Below are 12,494 nucleotides of genomic sequence, written 5' to 3'. Positions count from 1 at the left end.
AATACTAAAGTATTGTTGGTAAGAAACACAAAGTAGCCATAATATCTGATATAGATAAAAACCTTCAGGGATTTTGTTTGCTAAACTCCTGATCATGTAGGATGAAGTTTGAAATTTCCCCTCATAAGAGCCATTTAGTTTTGTCTCTTATATTTTTGTTACATGTGTGTTCCCTCACATGTAATATGACATTGTCACTTTTCAACAATGCTTTCCTCCAAAACTCCTTTTGTTTTAATTGCAGGGGAGATCATTACTGGTTCAGTGTAGACTCCTTCAATCCTGCAGCTTCATAGATTCATAGGCTCTTTGTAAATGTATAGTTTTTAGTATTGTCGCATATACCGTCTTTATTCTATAATCAAACCTGCAATAACCTGAAGCTGTGATTCAGAGATGTTCATGGCTGCCATGCCTTTGTTTGTTTTTGGCCATGGTTTTCTTTGCTTGACAGCGACTTAAAATGGGAACACCGTGGCCTCTAAAGCTAAATTAAATTAGCACATCGAGATCATGCGGAGAAAATAATCTTAGCACAGACGTAGTTCAGAAAAGCAAAGCGGTACATCTAATGGGAAGTCTTTATTTCCAAAAGCATGGATCTGGAGACAGCCACAAACCTGATGAAAACAGGTTAACTGTAGAAGAAATAAAAAGAAATAAAAGAAACTGAGAAATAACAAATAAGAATCTCCCACCCTTTCACTCATAGTTTAGCTGATGTTTAGAAGCCCTGATGTGCATTTATTGAAAACACAGTTCTAAATTGGGTAATTTAATCACCCCTTTCGGATTCATGTTCACTATAAAGACTTCTTTTAGTAACACGTCTTTCACTTCCTATATCCTACTAAGCACATGTCCTTGCTTTATGTTTTTCTTATGAAATAAAAAGTAAGAGGGAGGGAGGCCAGGATAGATTTTTACAGCTCTGGTATAATAGTCTAAACTGAGCTGTGTTATTCTTTTGGACCTTCTCAACAGGCAGTTTAATAGTTAACATGTTTGATATAAGGCAACTTGAGACTAGAGAGAGCTGAGGAGGAGGGAAGCATCAGTTTCAGCGAGCAGGGAAAGATTTGGCCGAAACACTTCGTCACAGGGCTCCTTGTTACACTACAACAACAGAAAACTCAGACCTCTGGCCAAGACCTGTTGCATAACCGGTGGTGTGATAGTATACACAAAAGGGAGAGTAAGGGGAAGCAGGGATGAAAGGATACAAAGGAAAATGGAGCTGACAGTGAAGTCTCTGGAGAATTAACGCCTGCCGTGATTAGCACTTAAAACTTATACATTCCCATAGATGCTTTAACATGCTGTGGTGTGATTATACGATATTACTTAACTCAGCCTAGTCATGACATGAAAAATATCTATCTAAAATCTTCAGATGTCACTTTAAGTTGTGTAAATGTATGCAAAGAGGGTCATTCATTGTGTGAACGTGTCTAATTTTATACTGTGGTAAGACACAGCGGATGCTCTGCTTTGTTCTTGGACCACTCGTAAATGCAGCGGAAGCATAATCTGTGCAGGCAGCGGTCCACGTGGGAAATGTTGCTGAATGCTTCCAAACAGATGGGGCTACTTGGAGTCAGGTCACACCTCTGCAGATGTCATTTCAACTGTTTTTTTCTGCCATTCTTGGCTCGGATGCAGGCCGATCTTGAATGCTAATATGATCTGACGCGATAACACAAATGAAATATCAATTAATTAGTAATTTGGAAATACTTACATTTACCAAAAAAAGGCACTTTATTGAGTGGCTCACATTAAATTACACCCTAATGTTCTGTGACATTCATATTGTTATATATCATGCAACATAACGTTACAAAACTACACCATGCTAAGTGCTCTTTCAGAGAGAAGAGGTTTTCTCCTGGCAGTCCTTCCAAATAATCTACACTTGTTCCATTCTTTTCTAATTGTACTTGAACTTTAATGTTTGACACGCTAACTGAGGTCTGTAGAGTCTGAGATGTAGCTTATGGGGTTTTTACAGTTTCTCTGAGCATTGCTCAGTCTGATCTTGGGGTGAATTTGCTGGGACCTCCACTGTCAGGAAGACTGTGGCAATGTGATGACACACACCTGAATGCTCCAGACCAGCAAACTGACCATTCTTGGTCTTTTACAGACACACACTTGCTGATGATTTGTTAATAAAGTCTGTTTTAGTAAGATCAGCTGTTATTTAGCTTCTTAACTCCTAATGGAAGCAATGAGAATCAGAATACTTCATTAATCCCTAAGGAAAATATGTAAGCATTTTCTTGCAAGAAATGTGTTGTCAGAAGGGGGTTTTGAACCCACACCTCTAGGGGAGACTGCAGGCTAAACGCAGCGCCTTAGACCTTGCAGCCAGAACTCTTTTAGGGGGCTTTAATAGCAAATGTGAGCTGGATATAGTGTCTTCAAGCTTATCTTACATATCTAATAAAAGCAACAGTAGTTGAGGTGGGTAGGGCTTGTGACAAAGTAAATTACAATTGGACCCGGAGAATCCTCAGCTACTGTCGTTATTACACTGTTGCCTATTAATGATCAATCTGAATGTTGAATTAAGTCTCCCAATGCTAATAAATGTGCTAATAAACAAAATACAGCTTTTATAAAGGCCGACTTTTCATTTATTCCAGAAAACATTCGGGCCTCTTACATAAGTAAGGAAACTTGCTTTTCAAAATGTTCTGCACTGAATGCCCCGAGACTCAGTAGCGAATGCTCGTTTGAACTCAAAGTAGACCTTGAAGTCTGACCAAAGAAAAGTTACACTACAGCAATAAAGCCTGCTAGTAAAGATTGCACTCTGATTGGTCTTTTGCACCCTGGTCACTGCTTCCTGGAGTCACTCTGTAGTGTTCATGCAAGTTGCTTGTTGCTGGGAAATGGCTCAAGATCATAAAAGGCAGTTGTAGCCAGCTGACTGGCTCCCCTCTTCATTGAGTTCCTGTGCATGCTCCAAGTTACCCATGAATGAAAAGCCACTTTCTTCCTCTTCTCTGGTGCGTGGCTACGCAGGAGAGAGAAAGGGAGGTGGAAAAGCAACGGACAATACAGTAACCCAGCGCTGGCCTGACACACAATGTGAGGTCTCTGTGCCCTGGTGGACCAACACACAGAGAGGCCTTTCTCGTGATCCAACTGCTTCTCCAATCCCACGCCAGCATTTCTGTGCACTTTAATTACGCAGCAAGCACATGCATATTCACGTGCTAATCACGTCACCTCAGCAGAGACACCCTGTAAAGTAATTAAGACAGCAGAGGAACATGTGATCAAAGCGGATCAGCACAAAGAAAGGACATTAATTGTTTGGCGCTTATATAATACTGTCAGTCAAAGCAGGCTGATTGTTCTGTGTTGATATGTTTTGCTGTGACCAAAGGGTTTCCTGCTGTGTCCTTCAATGAGCTAAAATAGCAAAACAGTGATCTCATCAGCCCCCGTATTCAAGAAAGTGTGCAACATAACGTCCATTTACCTAAACTGCTGTTTATTAAACTACAAATTATTTGCACTTTGCATTTATACTGTGAGTTTTGTGCGAAAAACCTAAATTTCAATAACGCTGGAAGATGCTGTACAGACAAATTAAGCAAAGGCTGCTTAGTATATTACACAGGAACATATGTATGCATGATACACACAGGGCATCCTTCCATATAATATTCCACTAGACTGATTTTCTTGCACAGGCTGCTATTTTCAGTAAAGTTAGAGGACAATTCAGTGAGATGCTTCTATTCTCCTTTCATACAATAGAATATAAAGCACCTTACTTTATAACTTAATGGTAAAACAGCTCATCATTGGTGTGGCATCTGTTAAGGTACTGCTTTTGAAGTTACTTGTGCCTTTGTGATCAGTGTAAGGATTTTTACAACAAATTAACCATTTAAAAACTTGGGCACCCATGAAACTTAAGACATACGTATGATCATTCTTCACTGTAACATAGAAATATGTTAAAATGATATAAATAAAAATTGAAGCACCGGTTTTGAAGTTTTGTTTGCCTTGATGTACAATAATTAGCCACAGAGAATAGATTATTGTCTGTAGGAACAGAAATGAACTTTTACTGCATCCCTCTGTCCAAGATGTTTGCTACATGACTGAAATAAATAATAACATAATAAAAATAAACGAACCCTTAGATTTGCTCATGCTCAAAAAACCCTGCTGGAACCCCAGCACACAGCAGCACAGAAAGGCTTGTTCAGCAGAAAAAGCAGAGTAGTGTTGTGGCTGATACTTGATCTTTTATTGGATTTTATTTTCTGGGCTCGCACCCAGTTAGAAAAACAAAGACAAAATGTTTTGTTAGCTTGATATTCTGCAGGATGACAGCATGAAGTAGCAACACTTTGCCCTGAAATTTAATAGTACCATTTATATGCAAAGCCTCTTAAATTGAAGGCATTCACACAGTGGAGCTCTTGAAGCTTTCTGCTTCACAAGTTTCTGAAGACTCAGCTGAGTTGCAGTGCTTTGTGGGAATATAGCTTTGATGGCACAAGCTGCATCATTCCAGTAGACTTCTAGTGGAAGAAATTGTTGCACAAGTTTTAATTTTGTAAAACTTCGGGGGGGGGGGGGGGGGGGGTTCTCTTATCAACACAGGGTAAAAAAATATATGCCTATAATCCTATCTGCAAATATAAACATCCCCATTATTATTTGTTTTAATGTCCCTCAGAAAGTTGCACCTGAACCAGATGCTTCCTATAGGCATCAATGAGACTCCAGTATAATCGTGACTGGATATTTGAACACGCTTCTTGAAAGAATTTGTAAAGTTTCATTAAACTTGGTTGGCACAAACTCAGTCCTTAAGCATAGTCCACAAATTTTCAGTATTTTCAGGTCGGCGCTTTGGGAAGGCCATTCCAGAAGTTTGACGTTAGCCTGCTTTATCTTTCAAAAAGCAGTTTTGATTTTTTGTTTGGGATCATTTTGACCATCTGACCATTAAACCTTTCTCCAGAAGGCATTTGGCCTGTCCATGTGGACAACTCCGATTTTCAGTTGAGCTTGAAGATGTCGACTTTGGAGCAGGGGCTTCATTTTTGGGGCAGCTCTTGGTGGTTCCTGGGTCGTTCCTAACTCATGCCTTCTCAGGTGTCAGTCCGTTAGTACAATAACTTGTACTTATGTACATTTTTTGGAATCTGCAGTTGTTTAGAAATAGCTCCAAAAGACCTGAATTATAAATCTACACTTCTCCTTCTTAGATCTTCACTGAGTTCCTTGGACTTTCCCATTGCTCTGAGTATCGGTCAATCCAATGAGTGCTGGCACGAAAATTATTTTAATGCTATGAAAGAGAAAATACCAATTTCTACTAGTCAATCATGATCACCAATGAAATAAACAGGCCTCGACCTGGTTTAAAGATACTGTAAAACCTTCATCAGCGCTTATTTAAAGATTTAAGTCAGTGTATGCTTACACAATAACATTCATGCCCATGATGAGTGCATGTATATTTCCTTTATTACTTCACACTGTGACTGGTGAGCTATACAGAGTTTTCTGAACTCTAACAGTTAAAGAGAGCACAGGTCATATACTCACACATTTAACACAGAACATTGTTTGAAATATGTGAACAACAGCAGAGTTTTATCAATTTTAGGTGTACAAGAGGGAACACACACAAACAGTTTTGTCATTGCTGCTTCAATGTAAACCTTCAGTGAAAGGCTAGGCTGGGGTCGGGTGGTTTCTGGCATGATTCAGTCATTTCAGTTCTTCAGAAAAAGGAAATACCTAAAAGAAACTAAGGCAAGACTGTTGGAGGTGCCTGCTGATAATTCCACAAAGCATCTAAACTGAAGGTTTCAAGGTGAGATTCAGGGAACAAAGTAAAGTAAAGCCTTAAACCTCAACAGGAAAGAGCAAGTAAACCAATTTAATGATTAGCGCACAACTCCAGTCAGACTAGTTACACTTTCACCAAACTGTCATTGTTTCACTGGCACAAAAAATATTGCTGGAAACATTTCTGAGTCTGTGTAATCCATTTCAGACTTGGTAACTTGGAGCATTGTTAAGAGAAATACCTCGCTGTCATGCACAGAGAAGCAGTTTCCATTTTTTCAGCAGCATGATCATGCTTTATAGTTTATTTATTGAGGTTCTACTGAGCCATTTACTAATGGTGATTTACACACAGGAATTAGTCATGTGGTGTTAAACTATGTCAGATTTATTTACCAACATATTTTTGAATTATATCTCCACTTGTTTCAATAATGTCCTAAGAGTCAGCTGATATTTTTTTGGACTGGGACAATGTGCCTGAAATACTAAATCAGCACATTATGAATAATCTGCTGATTATTCAAAAGATTCAAACTTCCGTCTTTCGACTAAGCACCGAAAAAGCACAGCACAGGAAGGGTGGCATCGTGCAAGATCAACGTCTAAAATTATCAGCCTGAGAACAAACGCCGAAGACATCCGAGAGGTGCACAACTGAATCATCAGGATAACTTCCTGTTGACTTTTGGGTTTGGACTTGTGGACAAAACAGTCAGGGGTGGTCTAGAAGTTAAACTAAGGGTCAATCCATTAAACAAACAGCTCCTGCTTCCCATGGAATTTCCTCCTCCACATGAAACAAGTCCACTGCGGGGACATTGATTTATATACTGTGTCTTGTCACGGAGAAGACAGTCTCCACTGTGTTTAACGGATGTCTGTAAACCTCTCTCTTCTCCCCCTTGTGTACGTACTGATAACAATTTGAGCCAAATTTTGGATTTATCACTCCATAACAAGTGTTTCTACTGATTTTCCACCCAGTTCTAGTGTAATTTGCTATACCTCAGCCTTTTCTCCCTGTTTCCTGTCCTTAAGAATGGCTTCTTGACAGCCAACCTTCCACTGAGACCATTTCTGATGAGGCTTCAGTGAACAGTAAATGGATCATCTGAAGGTTCAGATGCATCATCCAGGTCGTGTGTCAGGTCTTTGTTTGGATTTTTCCTATTTCTGAAGGACAGGACTTTCAGATACTGTTCATCTGCTGGATATAATTTTCTAGGCCTGCCACTTCTTTTTTTGTCCTGCACTTGTCCAGTTTCCTCAAATGTTTCTAAGGCCACGCTGTACACCACACACTGAGATATGCCAAATTTTGGTTATAGCTTATATTTCCACATCACTCTGATTGATACAAATACTTACTGACCTTGTATTGATTATTGACAAATACTACCCTGCTGCCCTTCAGTTCCTAAATTCTTTTTTGATCTCATCATTGTTTTATCACTGGTTCAATATTTCACCTCCCTACAAACAAGACGAACTGGTCCCTCTGTGGTATTTAAACCTCTGATATCTTTTAGTATTTACTCGTGGTAACTACAGTAAACTTCCCAGTTGTTATATAAACTTTGATTTTCTTTATGCAACTCAAACCCTGACCAAACTGGTTTTAGGTTCATTAAATCTTTCTTATGAAATGTAAGATGCTGTAGACTAGACTCAACCTGTGGGCATTGTGTAGATTTTTTAAAGGTTACATTAACCCCTTAACTGTGTTAAATCTGTTTGTTGTTTGATACTTTTTTCTTATTTTTAATGTTTTACATGCTCCTATTCACACCTTAAGAGGGAGTGCAATGGAAAAATGATGTTAAAGGGTAATAATGCACCTCTACTCTGCAGTTGTTTGTTTTGACTATTTTTATGACCAGTTCTTTGTGCACCACACATTATTGTGTACTTAATGATCCTGGTCCTATCAAAACAAATTAATCTATTTTAATTATAAAACCATGCTGGATAAACACCCTATTTATCTGTCTAATCTCCTATCATGTACCAACAGATGTTATAATTCACCCTCCTTAATAGCCACTTACCCTGGATTTACTCAGAACTATACAACATCTTTTTGTTTGCACACAGGTCAGGCAATAATCTTTAAAACACACACACACTGTAATGGAGGAGGTCACTGTAAGTGGGATGGACTTGACCTCCTGACTATGACTGATGTAGATGATAAGGTGCTGACTCTAAGAATCCACAATCTCAACAGGGTTGTCCGATAAGAACAGATGGCATATCCACAAAATCCACTGCCACTCAGGTATCTGTCGTTCACTCATTTATTTAGCAAGAATCCGAAGCACACATCCATAATGTGAGTGAGGGGATTTAACAGACTGTAAAATGCTATATGCCGTGTGATGAGTGATGGTGTGGTTTAGTCTCATGGACGCACACCGCTAACAGCATTAGAAGGAACGAAAATCCACACGGTGAGTAAACTCTGCTGACTCTTCCCACCTGCAGCTCCGACCGAACTCTCTGCGTCGACGTGTGCGTAGTGATGAGGTAGAATTGTGTCTTCTGATTGGCGAAGAGAATGGGTTGCCTCCAGAGGTGTGGACTCGAGTCACATGACTTGGACTCGAGTCAGACTCGAGTCATTAATTTTACGACTTTAGACTTGACTTGAAAAAATGTTCTAAGACTTGTGACTTGACTTGGACTTTTACACCAATGACTTGGGACTTGAATTGGACTTGAACCGGTTTACTTGAAAAGACTTGATATTTTACCCCAAATATAAAATTTAACACGCATATTATATAGAGATTGAAAATGTAACGTCATTCACGGGTAGAACCGCAAAGGATTCTGGGAACTCGTGGCAAGCGGTACTAGCGCACGCAGGCTTTCAATTAAAATCAGTTATACAGCGATAAAAAAAGAAACACAAAAATGGCAAGAAGCTGTTGTATTATTAACTGCAATAGCCGGTCGCATGACAGCCACGGGAAGCCGACGGGTAAAGAGATCGGTTGTTATCGGATTACGTCGTTGAAGAGAAATTGTTCGAGCCATGTTTCCGAAGTAATAAAGAGGCGACTGGATTGCAGCCATTCAAAGACCAAATATAACGTCCCAGAACACTCCAGCTCACAGGTTAGTCTGCTCCAAGCATTTCCACACAGGTCAGTCTGCTGTTGTAGTTAATGCGTCATTTTTCTTAACATAATTGGTGATATAGGTTACAAGCAAGTCTGGCGCTGAACAGAAATTGTCGCGCTATGCTCCTTTATTTATTGTGCATAAATAGTGAATTGTCCTGACACAATATTGCGTTTCGCTTCTGTTATTATGGTACATTGACAAAAACATATACTTTTATTCACAGGATAAAACTGTTGTTTTGTATCACTAATTGCCCAGTGCGATTACAGCATACAGTATTATTGTCACTGCTACATTTCTGTGATGCTACCAGAAATTATTTCCACTGCTAATTAATTACCGTTGAGCTCAAAGGTTATATTAATAAACGGTTAACGAATGTGTATTTATGACGACGATTTGTGAGACTGGTAAACTTATGATACATACGATGGTCTTTACTTTCTACACGGTGCATTTCAAGGTCCTGCACCCATCCGTCGGTAAACTGTACCTGGGCTTGTTGCAGTGACCGGAAGTTACTAAACTTCATGAGTGTATGCACTCACTCCAAGAAGCGTATAATTATAAATATGCATATAAATATGCTACGATGAGATAGCTGACTTCATCTAACTAGCAAATGTTTTCCAGGCTACGTTGGTGATGCAGTTTTTTTTTTAAATGATATTTTAAAAAAAATATCATTTATTTATGTATGATATTTTTGTCATGCGATTTTAAAGCCGGTCCTACAACCGCATCCAAGAATAACATGCAGCTTATCTCAGAACTGTCGGTGAAAATTATTCTTGGAGCTAGGTTTAATTGAGCTGCATTTTAAAGAGGTGCAATTTCACAATTTGTGTATATTTTCTAAGTTCACTATTTTGTCATGTGTTGAGAAAAACACAGATTTAAAAATTACATGGTCTAATATTTACATTTAGCATATAACTGCAACATGCTTTTTTTCGTTTTGTTTTTTTAAGACTCGAAAGGACTTGAAATTCAAAATTTCAGACTTGTGACTTTACTTGGACTTTTACACCAGTGACTTGAGACTCGACTCTGACTTGCCTGACATTACTTGAGACTTGACTTGAGACTTGAGGATAAAGACTTGAGACTTACTTGAGACTTGCAAAACAATGACTTGGTCCCACCTCTGGTTGCCTCACCGCTCATTGGCTAAACGGCAGCAGTATGCTGATATCTTACTCCGCAGATGTGGCTCCGTTCATGAGTTCTGCGAACTGGCTGGCCTTTTGTACAGCCGCCCCCAACTTTGCGGAGCAAAGGTGCACTTCACTAGGAAGGTCAGGCAGTAGACTCCGGTGGAAGAGCTGGAAGTCTGATAAGTCGTGCCACTGATCGTGTATATGTCTTGTCTCCAACCTTTATCTGAACGGTTCGAACCCTGCCATCTGCTCCAGGGATTACTTGGCTGACCTTACCAACTGGCCATAGGGCACGAGGGAGCTGCTGGTCCACAATGAGAACGATAGTGCCAACAGTCAACTCATCTCTTTCCTGCTGCCATTTGTGCCGCATCTGGAGTGAAGGTAGATAATTCCGGATGTAGTGGATCCAGAATTGATCCGCCAAGGCTTGACATTGTCTCCACCTACGACGGCTCAGGAGTTCTGCTTCTGGGTAGACGACCTGTGGCATACCGGAATCAGGCCGCCCCATCAACAACATGTTGGGAGTGATCGGATCAATGTCTGCTACGTCTGAGGAGACATAACCTAGCGGCTTAGAGTTGATGATGCTCTCTACCTCGCTGAGTATCGTCCTAAAGACTTCCTCGGTGACATGCTGCGAGCCGAGAATAGTATGCAGTGCAGACTTGATGGAACGAATCTCCCGTTCCCAGGAACCACCGAAATGTGGAGCCTTTGGAGGGTTGAAACGAAAATGAATCTGCTGGCTGGCCAACTGTGACTTCAGAGCTGGGCCGAGTGCGTTGAAAGCCTCCTGGAGTTCAGAGCTACCACCTCTGAAGTTGGTACCTTGATCCGACAGCAGTTCGAAGGGCTTCCCATGTCTCGAGATGAAACGACGCAGTCCCATCAGGAATGAGTCAGTGTCCATGCTGGCAAGCAGATCAAGGTAGACTGCGTGGGTCGTTAGGCATTTGAAGATGATCCCCCACCGTTTCTCTGTACGCCGCCCCATCTTGACAAGGTATGGGCCAAAGCAATCCACCCCAGTTGAATAGAAGGCTGGGCGATGAAGTCTTAAACTGGATAATGGAAGGTCAGCCATCTTGGGAATGACCGGCTGGCTGCGCCACCTCCTGCATTCAGGACAGTTGTACTGGTGCTTCCGGACGGCCTCTCATCCTCGAAGTATCCAGAATCTGCGCCGGAGCTCAGCAAAGACCCTCTCGGAGCCCGGGTGAGCAAGCTGGCGATCGCAATCCTGGACGATGAGCTTTGTGATAGGATGCTGAGGGTCAAGAACGACAGGATGCAAGATGTCTTGACTGAGGGTTTCACATCTGCGAAGCCGCCCCCCTACCCGAATCAGTTGAGCCTCTGGGTCATACTCAGGAGCTAAGGCAAGTAGGCGACTGCTGGCAGCTCTCGGTTTGTGAGATGACAGCCGAACAAAATCTTCAGGGAAACTGTCTTCCTGTACCTTCCGGAGGAGTGCTAACTCCGCTTGCCTGTAATCCTCTGCCGTGGGTGTCGAGTCAGCAGCTGTCCCATGGACAGCTCGAACGTAAGCTTCCAGCAAGGTCTGGTAGCCACTGAAAGAACCAAGCTGTGAGAGCCGTAATCCTCGAGTGATGTCGTCGGCAGGATTGTCGCCTGATCTGACATATCTCCACAGGCTCCCTTCAGTTAGCTCTTGAATATCTGCAACTCTAGAGCCCACAAAGATCTTGTAGCGGCAGGATTGGGACTGGAGCCAGTTCAGGACTGTAGTGGAGTCGGTCCAATAGACAATGCTTGAGATATGAAGGGTGAGTTCCCTCTTGAGGACGGCAGCAAGCTGGGCTCCCACATGAGCAGCACAGAGCTCCAACCTCGGAATGGACTGTTGACGGACGGGAGCAACTCGAGATCGGGCAGCTAGGAAGGCTACCTGGATTCCCCCCATATGATCTTCTGTCTGAAGGTAGGCTACAGCTCCATATGCCTTCTCAGATGCATCGGAGAAGATGTGGATGCTCTGCTTGCAAAGGGATGGGTCTGTCTCTGGCTGCACGTAACAACGTGGCAGGGAGACATCAGGGAGCTGAATCAATTCACTTTCCCATGCATGCCACAGCTGCAGCAGGTCGATTGGCAGATTTGGATCATCCCAGTCTCTCCTTTTCCTCCAGAGATGCTGCACCAGGATTTTGGCCCGAGTGATGTAAGGAATGAGAAGGCCAAGCGGATCATACTGCTTGGCCAGAACCCGATAGATGTTGCGCATTGTGGGCTCCACCAACTGCTCAGTGTGCCGAATCTGATATCTGAGCTCGTCAGACTGACAGTGCCATTACAGGCCCAGAGTCCGCTCTGGTACATCAGTCCCATCGGGGGAAAACC

Source organism: Rhamphochromis longiceps, linkage group LG6 (assembly GCF_057381845.1).
Source record: "Rhamphochromis longiceps isolate RC_006_pf linkage group LG6, R_longiceps_female_GT1.1, whole genome shotgun sequence".
NCBI classification, from domain to species: Eukaryota; Metazoa; Chordata; class Actinopteri; order Cichliformes; family Cichlidae; genus Rhamphochromis; species Rhamphochromis longiceps.
The sequence above is the reverse complement of the archived record's forward strand: the minus strand, read 5'-3'. Positions refer to the sequence as shown.